The sequence below is a fragment of the Rhinoraja longicauda genome, chromosome 2, assembly GCF_053455715.1.
Source record: "Rhinoraja longicauda isolate Sanriku21f chromosome 2, sRhiLon1.1, whole genome shotgun sequence".
Taxonomy (NCBI): Eukaryota; Metazoa; Chordata; class Chondrichthyes; order Rajiformes; family Arhynchobatidae; genus Rhinoraja; species Rhinoraja longicauda.
The window spans coordinates 19,668,836-19,678,826 of NC_135954.1; the positions used below are offsets into that span (position 1 = coordinate 19,668,836).

At 43.7% G+C, this 9,991-nt stretch overlaps 1 long non-coding RNA gene across 1 annotated transcript in view; it reads left to right on the forward strand.

Annotated features, from left to right (window-relative positions):
• LOC144602667 (uncharacterized) overlaps window positions 1-4,979 on the forward strand; it is a 103,641-nt gene extending 98,662 nt beyond the window's left edge. The window contains exon 3 of the long non-coding RNA XR_013548479.1: window positions 4,867-4,979. This is a non-coding gene — a long non-coding RNA (uncharacterized LOC144602667). The remainder of the gene's footprint in view (window positions 1-4,866) is intronic.
• The last annotated feature ends 5,012 nt before the right edge of the window (window positions 4,980-9,991 follow it).

Below are 9,991 nucleotides of genomic sequence, written 5' to 3' on the forward strand. Positions count from 1 at the left end.
TACCTATAATTAACCTAAAAGTTAAAGAGTTGTGAAGATTCCCATTTTTAATAGTTTCTCATAGTTAAGGAATTCTGATGCAAACTAAATTATTACAATTATTAATTCCATTTGGGAATGTATTATCTGTCATAGAAACATAGAAAATAGGTGCAGGAGTAGGCCATTAGGCCCCCTCGAGCCACCACCACCATTCAATATGATCATGGCTGATCATCCAAAATCAGTACCCCGTTCCTGCTTTCTCCCCATATCCTTTGATTCCATTAGCCCGAAGAGCAATATCTAACTCTCTCTTGACAACATCTAGTGAATTGGCCTCCACTGCCTTCTGTGGCAGAGAATTCCACGGATTCAACTTTCATTTTCTTTCCTCCCCTATAAAACTCGTTATAGACGTGAAATGACAGTCTTCTGCAAAATAAGAACATTGATGAACAATACTAGAAAATAGCAGATGTTAAAACAAAACAATCTTTCACGAGGAGAATATTTTATACATCTGTAATAGACAAACTCAAAGTTAGTTCAATCGCAGTTTTTAAACCGGGCTTAAATAAATATTTTTAAAAATAAAGATTTTCAGGGATCTTGGTCAAGGCATCAGGCTTAATGGCCTTGAAAATGGTAAGCTTGTATAACTAGGCCATTCTATTCATTCAGTAAACATGGTGTTGCCTGAAGTTGCATCTGTGCTGCTGGGGGTGGTAGTCAAAGATAATAGAGCAGAGCAAGATAGAGCACTCAACCCTAAAAACCGTAGTACGTCATGGCGCCATTTTAGTAGGCAGAAACTTGCAGAAACATTTAAAAAGAAAAATAACAAAAATCTGTGAATTGATAGATGAGATATATTCTGCATTTTTATGGTATCATCACACATATTGTTCCCCCAAAACACTGATTACACTGCGTAACGGACGGCGGGTTTTGCTTACTAAAATGGCTCCTTTGCGTACTGCACTTCAGTATAGGCGATTTCGACGGTGGTCTAACTTGCTCTATTATCTTTGGTGGTAGTGGGAGCAGATACGATAGTGTCTTTAAGAGGGTTTTAGGTAGGAACGTGAACAGACAGGGGATGGAGAAAACAGAAGGGATAGTTTAATTTGACACAATCTGGTGCAGATATTGTGAGCCACAGAACGTGTTCCCATGATGTCATTTTCTATGTCGAGGACAATTAACCAAGATACAGACATATCTCTAAGATGCTGTCTTTCTGTCACAACGTTTTGCAAGCAGCACAACAGTCAAATAACAGTTCTGAATTTATTATGCGAAAAGAAGCACAACTTTTGTTGTTGTTTATTATGGGTTTTACAGAATATTATGTTTACATGTCTGTTGTGCTGCTGTAGGTACCGATTTGATTGTTCCGTTTCAGGACATACGACAATAAAACACTCTTGATCCTTGACTTTACTCTGGAAACCTCCATCTAATATAACTGACCACAAAAAAAGCCTGGATTTCAAATTTAGTGATAGATTTATATTTTATTTTTAGATTTAGAGATACAGCGCGGAAACAGGCCCTTCGGCCCACCGAGTCCGTGCGGCCCAACGATCCCCACACATTAACACTATCCTACACACACTAGGGACATTTTTTACATTTACCCAGTCAATTAACCTACATACCTGTACGTCTTAGAGTGATACAGTGTGGAAACAGGCCCTTCAGCCCAACTTGCCCACACAGTCCAACGTCCCAGCTACACAATAGACAATAGACAATAGGTGCAGGAGGAGGCCCTTTGAGCCAGCACCGCCATTCAATGTGATCATGGCTGATCATCCTCAATCAGTACCCAATTCCTGCCCTCTCCCCATACCCCCTGACTCCGCTATCATCTTCTTTTTCTTCTTGCGTTTGAGGCAGCAGAAGTTATGTAACGCCCTCCAGGCGCTGTAACCAGTGCAATGTGCTGTTGTCGAGGGCCGTGAGGTCTACCCCTCCACCAGGGGGGTGGAGGACAGTGCAGTCGAAAGTGACGTGCTGCGCTGTTTGCTGGTCTGCTCCACACACGAAGGCTGCTGATGGACGCAACCCCCAACGATGCATGTTGGCGTTGAACTGGCCGACCCCTGTGCGGAGCCGGTTCAGGGCGACCCACTCTTTGCTAACATTCAGAGCTCTATCTTAGTTCCACCTGCCAGCATTTGGTCCATATCCCACTAAACCTGTCCTATCTGTGTACCTGTTTAACTGCTTCTTAAACGTTGGGATAGTCCCAACCTCAACTACCTCCTCTGGCTGCTTGTTCCCTACACCCACCACCCTTTGTGTGGAAAAATTACCCCTGTGTGAAAAAAAAAGGTCTTTAAAGTAATCAGCACAAAGTTGCAGCTGTTCAGCAAAATTTCAAAGCATTTTTATTGATTTTCTGAATCAAACTGAATCTTTGATGGCTTCAGATTCTGGTCAGAATGACAATGCGAATCAACAAGCAGAAGTAATAGTGTTGAATTGTGGAGGAATTCCTCAAACTGTGCAACTTGCCTGAATGGTTTTCCCAAAAGGCTAGGCTAACAGAATGGTAGATCAAAGAGCACAATATAATTCTTTATCTCTGATACAAATGGACTTTCATGTCTCCCGAGTTTGGCTCTGTTCCAAGGCTTTGACCGGCAGTAGTCAGCTGACTTATCTAATGGATCTGAACATTATTTACAATCTGCCTGAATAAACTTGCTTTACTTGACCTTTCCTCATCCCAAGTTTAAAAAAACCCATCTTGATAAATTCCTAGGACGATCCCAAAGGAATTTTTGCTCTTGCCTGTTTAAAAAATTTTTTTGCTCGTGTAAGGGGATAATATCAACATTCTTTTAGCTCATTAAATGACCATAAAGGGTCAGGTCAATGGGCTGTTCAGACAGGTGCAACCCGCTGTGAAGTCTTAGTTCAAGCACTTGCATTGACTCCCAACAACATCTGTGCTATGATTGAGGAATTGAAACACAATTGTGCTCCATCAGGTCAAATATGCCCATGGGAAACATGGTAAGTGATCTGCTGCCCCCCATTCTACACTGGGCGGAATAGGTTAAATTTGTAATCCCCTTTCCTGTGTCTTACTTGAGTTGCTTCTCATTGTAAGGAGCTGCATTAAGACAGTCAGACATAGACACAAAATGTAGGAGTAACTCAGCGGGACAGGCACCATCTTTACAGAGGTGGAATGGGTGACGTTTCGGATCGAGACCCTTCTTCAGGCTGTCCCACTGAGTTACTCCAGCATTTTGTGTCTATCTTCAGTGTAAACCAGCATCTGCAGCTCCGTCCTATTCATTAAGAAAGTGATGCTCCTGAGCTGCATTCTTTCTCTGCTGAAATCAATGTGTTGAGGATGTGGTCTTAATGCCATGCCGAATGCGATGCGATGTCACTGGGGTTATTTGTCTCAGCCAGGTTGTCAAGTGAATTAGAGGGGAAGGTGGAGATGATTTCCGAGCACATAATCCAGAGCCTGGTGTGACATTGAGGGAGTGCTACGTTGTTGAAGATGCTGCCTTTTTGCCTGCAATCGGCAGGACTCAAGCTGTTTGCTGCCTTCCCCACATTACAACAGCAGATCCACTTGTTTTGGAATATCCTATGGTTATGAAAGGCACATTGAAATGGCACATTTTTCATTTCGATCCGCTGCACTAAGGTGAATGTCACTCTTGTGAAATAATTCATTAAAAGACTCAGTGTTGGAGTAATGTAGTGGGTCAGTCAGCATCTCTGGAGAACACGGATCGGTGATTATCACGTGTCCATGTTCTCCAGAGATGTTGCCTGACCCACTGAGATACTCCAACACTTTGTATCTTTTTTTTGTAATCCAGCATCTGCAGTTCCTTGTTTCTCCAAAGAGTTAATTACTTCATTTTATCAACAATATAAAACTTATAGGTCACTATTTAATGTTTAAAACTTATCCTCCCTTCCTTCATTGTGAGCCAGTCTTGAACAATACTATGAAGTGATCAGCATCATTTCCTAAGGGGATTTAAGCAAATAAAACAATTAAGGAGATTTGTCGGTGGGGACTATTGCTTGCATGATCAGAGAGCCTTACCTCTCTGTGGCACAGCTGGTAGAGTTGCTGCCTCACAATGCCAGAGACCCAGGTTTGACCCTAACTTCCGGTGCTGTCTGTGTGGAGTTTGCACATTCTACCTGTGACCGGGTGGGTTTCCTCCCACATCCCAGACATGTGGGCTTGTATGTTAATCGGCTCTGTAAATTGTTTCTAATGTGCAGGGAGTGAATGTGAAAGTGGGATAATAAAACTAGTGTGAACGGGTGATCAATGGTGGGAGTGGACTTGTTTCCCCGAAACTCCCTGGAAAGGATGATTTACAGTAGGCTTGTTATCTGCACTCGGATACAATCTGGATTCAATTGTGACTTTGAAGACCACAAACACACTAATACAGTGAATAAGTAGGAGTAACCAAATCACCTCTCAAAGTCTGATAAAAATTTTATCTGCACCCACATTACTTGTCCATAAATTGTTCAGATCCATTCAGTGTGTCTGATGGATGTTTTCTTTGATTCTTCCCCCACCACCCACAAAGCTATTCCTTCATTCTTGCAGAATGGTCTCCATCTAACGAGCATTCACAATTCCGACATGTTCGGTGACCTGTGAACACAGGTCATTGGATTTGGAAGGGACCAAAAGCTGTGGAGCCACATCTAAGGCTGGGAAGTTTGCAAAAGGATTCCTGGCACGTCAGAGGCAAAGCACCTTGAAGGAATATAGTCATTAAGGACTCTTTTGACATTCTTTATTTGAAAGGATGTTTAATGCAGTTTGATGTGAATTTGAAAGATATAATTAGGCTTTTGATTTTGATTTCCAAGTTGAGAGTTTGCGACCATGGAGGGGATATTGGAGTTATTGTGGAGTAACTCGGCTGGTTCGGCAGCATCTCTGGAGCCTTCAATATTTCACATGAACAGAGATCAACTTCATCCCAACAGCCATTAGGCTATTAAACACTACAACTCCAAGTAAGCTGTGAACTACATAGACTACTATTGTTATTATTGCACTATTATTGTTTGTTTATTTTTTATGTGTACAGAGGCGAACATTTTTTTCTCATTTATTATATTGCTTACAGTGTAATATGTTTACATTTTCTGCTGTGCTGCTTCAAGTAAGAATTTAATTGTTCTATCTGGGACATACGACAATAAAACACTCTTGACTCTTGAAGTCTGAAGAAGGGTCTCGACCCGAAACATCACCCTTTCCTTCTCTCCAGTGATGCTGCCTGTCCACACTGATTTTTTTTTTTAGATTTAGAGATACAGCGCGGAAACAGGCCCTTCGGCCAACCGGGTCCGCGCCGCCCAGCGATCCCCGCACATTAACACTATCCTACACACACTAGGGACAATTTTTACATTTGCCCAGCCAATTAACCTACATACCTCTACGTCTTTGGAGTGTGGGAGGAAACCTGAAAATCTCGGAGAAAACCCATGCAGGTCACGGGGAGAACGTACAAACTCCGTACAGACGGCGCCCGTAGTCAGGATCGAACCTGAGTCTCCGGTGCTGCATTCGCTGTAAGGCAGCAACTCTACTGCTGTGCCACCCCAGTTAATCCAGCATTTTGTGTCTATCTTGACTCTTGAGATTGTGGGTCGAGGAAGAAGCCTCTAAGAGGCACCACAGCATATGTGCCATTGGCATCTGGAGGGAAGGGTTCGACTTCTGAATGAACTGTTTGTTAATCAATCAGTTATTTTTGTCCTGGATTATCTGGACGAATGTGAATGTTGTTGAAGCTGTCCTGGGTCCAGGCAAGTGGGGGGCATTCCATCACCATCCCGACATTGCGTTTTGTGGCTCTGGAAACGAATCAGCGAGTCACGACCTGAGCCAGTCACTGCCAAATACCTGCCTTCCGTCCTGTGCTTTTAGCCATAGCGTTACACTGTACATCTATCTGTCTGTGGTAACCCCATGGTTTGGTGGTGGACAATTTGACAACAGTAGTTACATTGAATGAAATGGAGAAATAGTTTGATTCTTTCATTCCAGGAGGTAGTCATTACTTGATGCTTGTACAGTGCAGATGCTACTTCTAACTTAGCAGCCTGTGGTTCAGATCTCATTGCTTTCAGGCATGGGCTGGTTCATTACCCGAGGAAATAATAACAGAAACAGTCAGCTGGACAGGGAACAACTTCGGAATTTTTTTTTAAATTTCAGATTGAAGACCCCTTGTCGGAACTGGAGAACATATATTTTTTTTAATGGTTTATAAAGTTGTAGAGAACATGGAGGGAGGGATGGAGAGGACAAAGGGAATATACGTGCGTGATAGTGTGAAGGTTTGGTTGCCATGGAGATCAGTCATCTGGTCAAATGGATCAATGGGGGCAGTTAGATGATTTCTATGCTTCTTTGTGTGTGTTATGTGTTCCTGATAAAGGGGCTGTGGGACATACCTAGCTGATTAGACTGTGTTAATGAGTGAGAAAATCTAAATTGGCTAATTTGCAGCAGAGTAATAACCCATGAGCAATACTAATTGGTGCATTCTGATATGTAGAGAGAAAGTGAGTTACCGGAATTTGATATTGAATCTGGAAGACTGCAATTTCTGCGGACATCTGATGAGGTTGCTAATACGTCTGTTAAGCCTTGTTGCATCAGTGGGGAAGCCATAAACAGATAGGTCAGAGTGGGATTAGGAAGGTGAATTAAAATGGCAGGTGGAATGAGGAACTTTAACTGGAGCCGAACTGTGCAATCAACAGTGAAACATGGTGGTGAATCTGTGGAATTCATAGCTGCGGACGGCTGTGGAGGCCGTCAATGGATATTGGTCAGGTGGAGATTGACAGATTCTTGATTAGTAAGGGCATCAGGGGGTATGGGGCGAGGACAGAAATATGGGGATGAGAGGGAAAGATAATTCAGCCACGATTGAATGACGGAGTCGACTTGATGGGCTGAATGGCCTAATTCTGCTCCTAGAACCTATATCATGTGGATGGATATATAATGGAAGAAGCTCTTTGTTAAAACCACTTGCAGATAGTTGGGCCTAAGGTACTGTCCTGTCAGAGTGATGTCCTTGCATTGAGATGATCAGTCTTCAACAACAACAGCTGAGGGATGGCAGTAGGTGATAATCTAAACCTAAATTCTCTAAACCTACCCGATCTCACAGTTGCTAAACACTTTAACTCCCCCTCCCATTCCCACACTGACCTTTCTGTCCCGGGCCTCCTCCATTGTCAGAGAGAGGCCCAGCACAAATTGGAGGAACAGAACCTCATATTTCGCTTGGGAAGCCTACACACCCCAGCAGTATGAACATTGACCTCCTTAACTTCAAGCTACCCTTGCTTTCCCTCTCTCTCTCCATCCCTCCCCATTTCCCAGTTCTCCAACCAGTCTTACTGGCTCCGACCACATTTTATATCTGTTTGTTTTGTTGTTACTTTCTCCCAGCTAACAATGATTTATTCTATATTTTCCTTGATCTCCATTCCCTTTGTCCTGTTTTTGCACCTTACACTTCCTTATTTATGTATCTCCTTCTCCATTCCCGGAATGGCGGGACTGTCGTATGTTGAAAGGCTGGAGCGATTGGGCTTGTATACACTGGAATTTAGAAGGATGAGGGGGGATCTTATTGAAACATATAAAATAATTAGGGGATTGGACACATTAGAGGCAGGAAACATGTTCCCAATGTTGGGGGAGTCCAGAACAAGGGGCCACAGTTTAAGAATAAGGGGTAGGCCATTTAGAACGGAGATGAGGAAGAACTTTTTCAGTCAGAGAGTGGTGAAGGTGTGGAATTCTCTGCCTCAGAAGGCAGTGGGGGCCAGTTCGTTGGATGCTTTCAAGAGAGAGCTGGATAGAGCTCTTAAGGATAGCGGAGTGAGGGGGTATGGGGAGAAGGCAGGAACGGGGTACTGATTGAGAGTGATCAGCCATGATCGCATTGAATGGCGGTGCTGGCTCAAAGGGCTGAATGGCCTCCTCCTGCACCTATTGTCTATTGTCTATTGTCTGACATCAGTCTGAAGAAGGGTCTCGACCCGAACCGTCACCCATTCCTCCTCTCCAGAGATGCTGCCTGTCCCGCTGAGTTACTCCAGTATTTTCTGTCTATCTTCGGTGATAATCACCGTTGAAGTTCACTCGCTTTTATATGCTTATCTCTTGTCATTACGCTGTGCTAACCCTGGGATAATGAAAGTGGAGTCTGAAACACTGGCTGGAAAGTGTCTGAGGAAGGGTCTCAACCCGAAATGTCACCTATCCACACTCTCCTGAGATACTGCCTGACCTGCTTAGGTAACCCAGCACTTTGTGTCCTTTTGTGCATTAACTAGCAACTGCAGCTCTTTGTTTCAACACTTCTTTCACTTTCAGACTGTTCTGTGATTAGCTTCTGAGACTGCACTCCCAATTTAGGCCTAGCACTGATGGTTTGGAATAGTTTGGTTTAGTTTAGTTTAAAGATACAGCATGGAAAAAGGCCCTTCGGCCCACCGAGTCCACACTGACGAGCGATCCCCGCACATCAATGCTATCCCACACACACTAGGGTCAATTTACACTTATACCAAGCCAATTAACCTACAAACCTGTACGTCTTTAGAGTGTGGAAGGAAACCGAAGACCTTGGAGAAAACCCACTCGGTTACAGGGAGAACGTACAAACTCTGTACAGACAAGCACCCGTGGTCGGGATCGAACCCGGGTCTCTGGCGCTGCAAGCGCTGCAAGGCAGCAACTCTGCCGCTGCGCCACCGTGCCGCCCTAGATTTGCTTGGAATAGATTTGCATGGTTAACTGAACTGAATTATTATTATTATTTTAATTGGATTTTTTACAAGTGTCTTGCTAAGCCTCATCCAAGAACAGTTAATCGCATTGTCACGAGACTGGAGTAACAAATAACCCTAACGAGGTGAAGGTGTCAACTTTTTTCAGGAAAGAAATTAAGTAATGTTGTGACATGCTCGTGGTCTCGCGGTCACATTAGTGATACAAATAACTATTCAACACTTAGCTAATTAGCTGAATTACCAGTTTTAATTCATATTTCTTAGTTTAGTTTTGTTTATTTTGGAGATACAGTGTGGAAATAGGCCCATCGACCCACTGACCAGCGATCGCCAGTACACTAACACAATCCTACACACTAGGGGCAGTTACGATAACCTGCACACAAGCTTTATCCTGCACACTAGGGACAAGTTATGGAAGCCAATTAACCTACAAACCTACACGGTATATCTTTGGGATGTGGGGGGGAAACCGGAGACACAAATGTTGGAGTAACTTAGCGGGAGCACGCGGAGAAAACCCACGTGGTCACAGGGAAAACGTACAAACTCCGTACAGACAGCACCTGTAGTCAGGATCGAACCCCGGTCTCTGGTGCTGTAGGGCAGCAACTCTACCGCTGAGCCACTGTGTCGCCCTGGTTTTGAAATATTGGTGCAGTGACAATACAGTTTTATTGTGCCCTTAATTTGCTGGTCAGAATGAATTAACGTAACAGATTTGTTTCCAGTCAGTAAGGCTGCCTCTGCCTGCCTTTCCAAGGTTAAATCCTCAGGGTCCAGCATCTGGATTGTATTTGAAGCTAAAATCTGTCGAGGATCCTGTTGCAGAAGAAGGCGCAGGCAAATTTTGGATCTGGTTTTCCGTCAACACACCTTCAGACTTTAGACTTTGGAGATACAGCACGAAAACAGCTCCTTCAGCCCATCAGGTCCGCACCGACCGGCATTCACCCAGTACACTCGCAACATCCCACACACTAGGGACAATTTTACAATTTTACCGAAGCCAATTCATCCACAAATCCTCTCATCTTTGGAGTGTGGGAGGAATTACTAGGTTGATTCCCCAAATTACTAGGTTAATTCCCGGAATTACTAGGTTAATTCCCGGAATGGCGGGACTGTCATATGTTAAAAGACTGGAGTGACTAGGCTT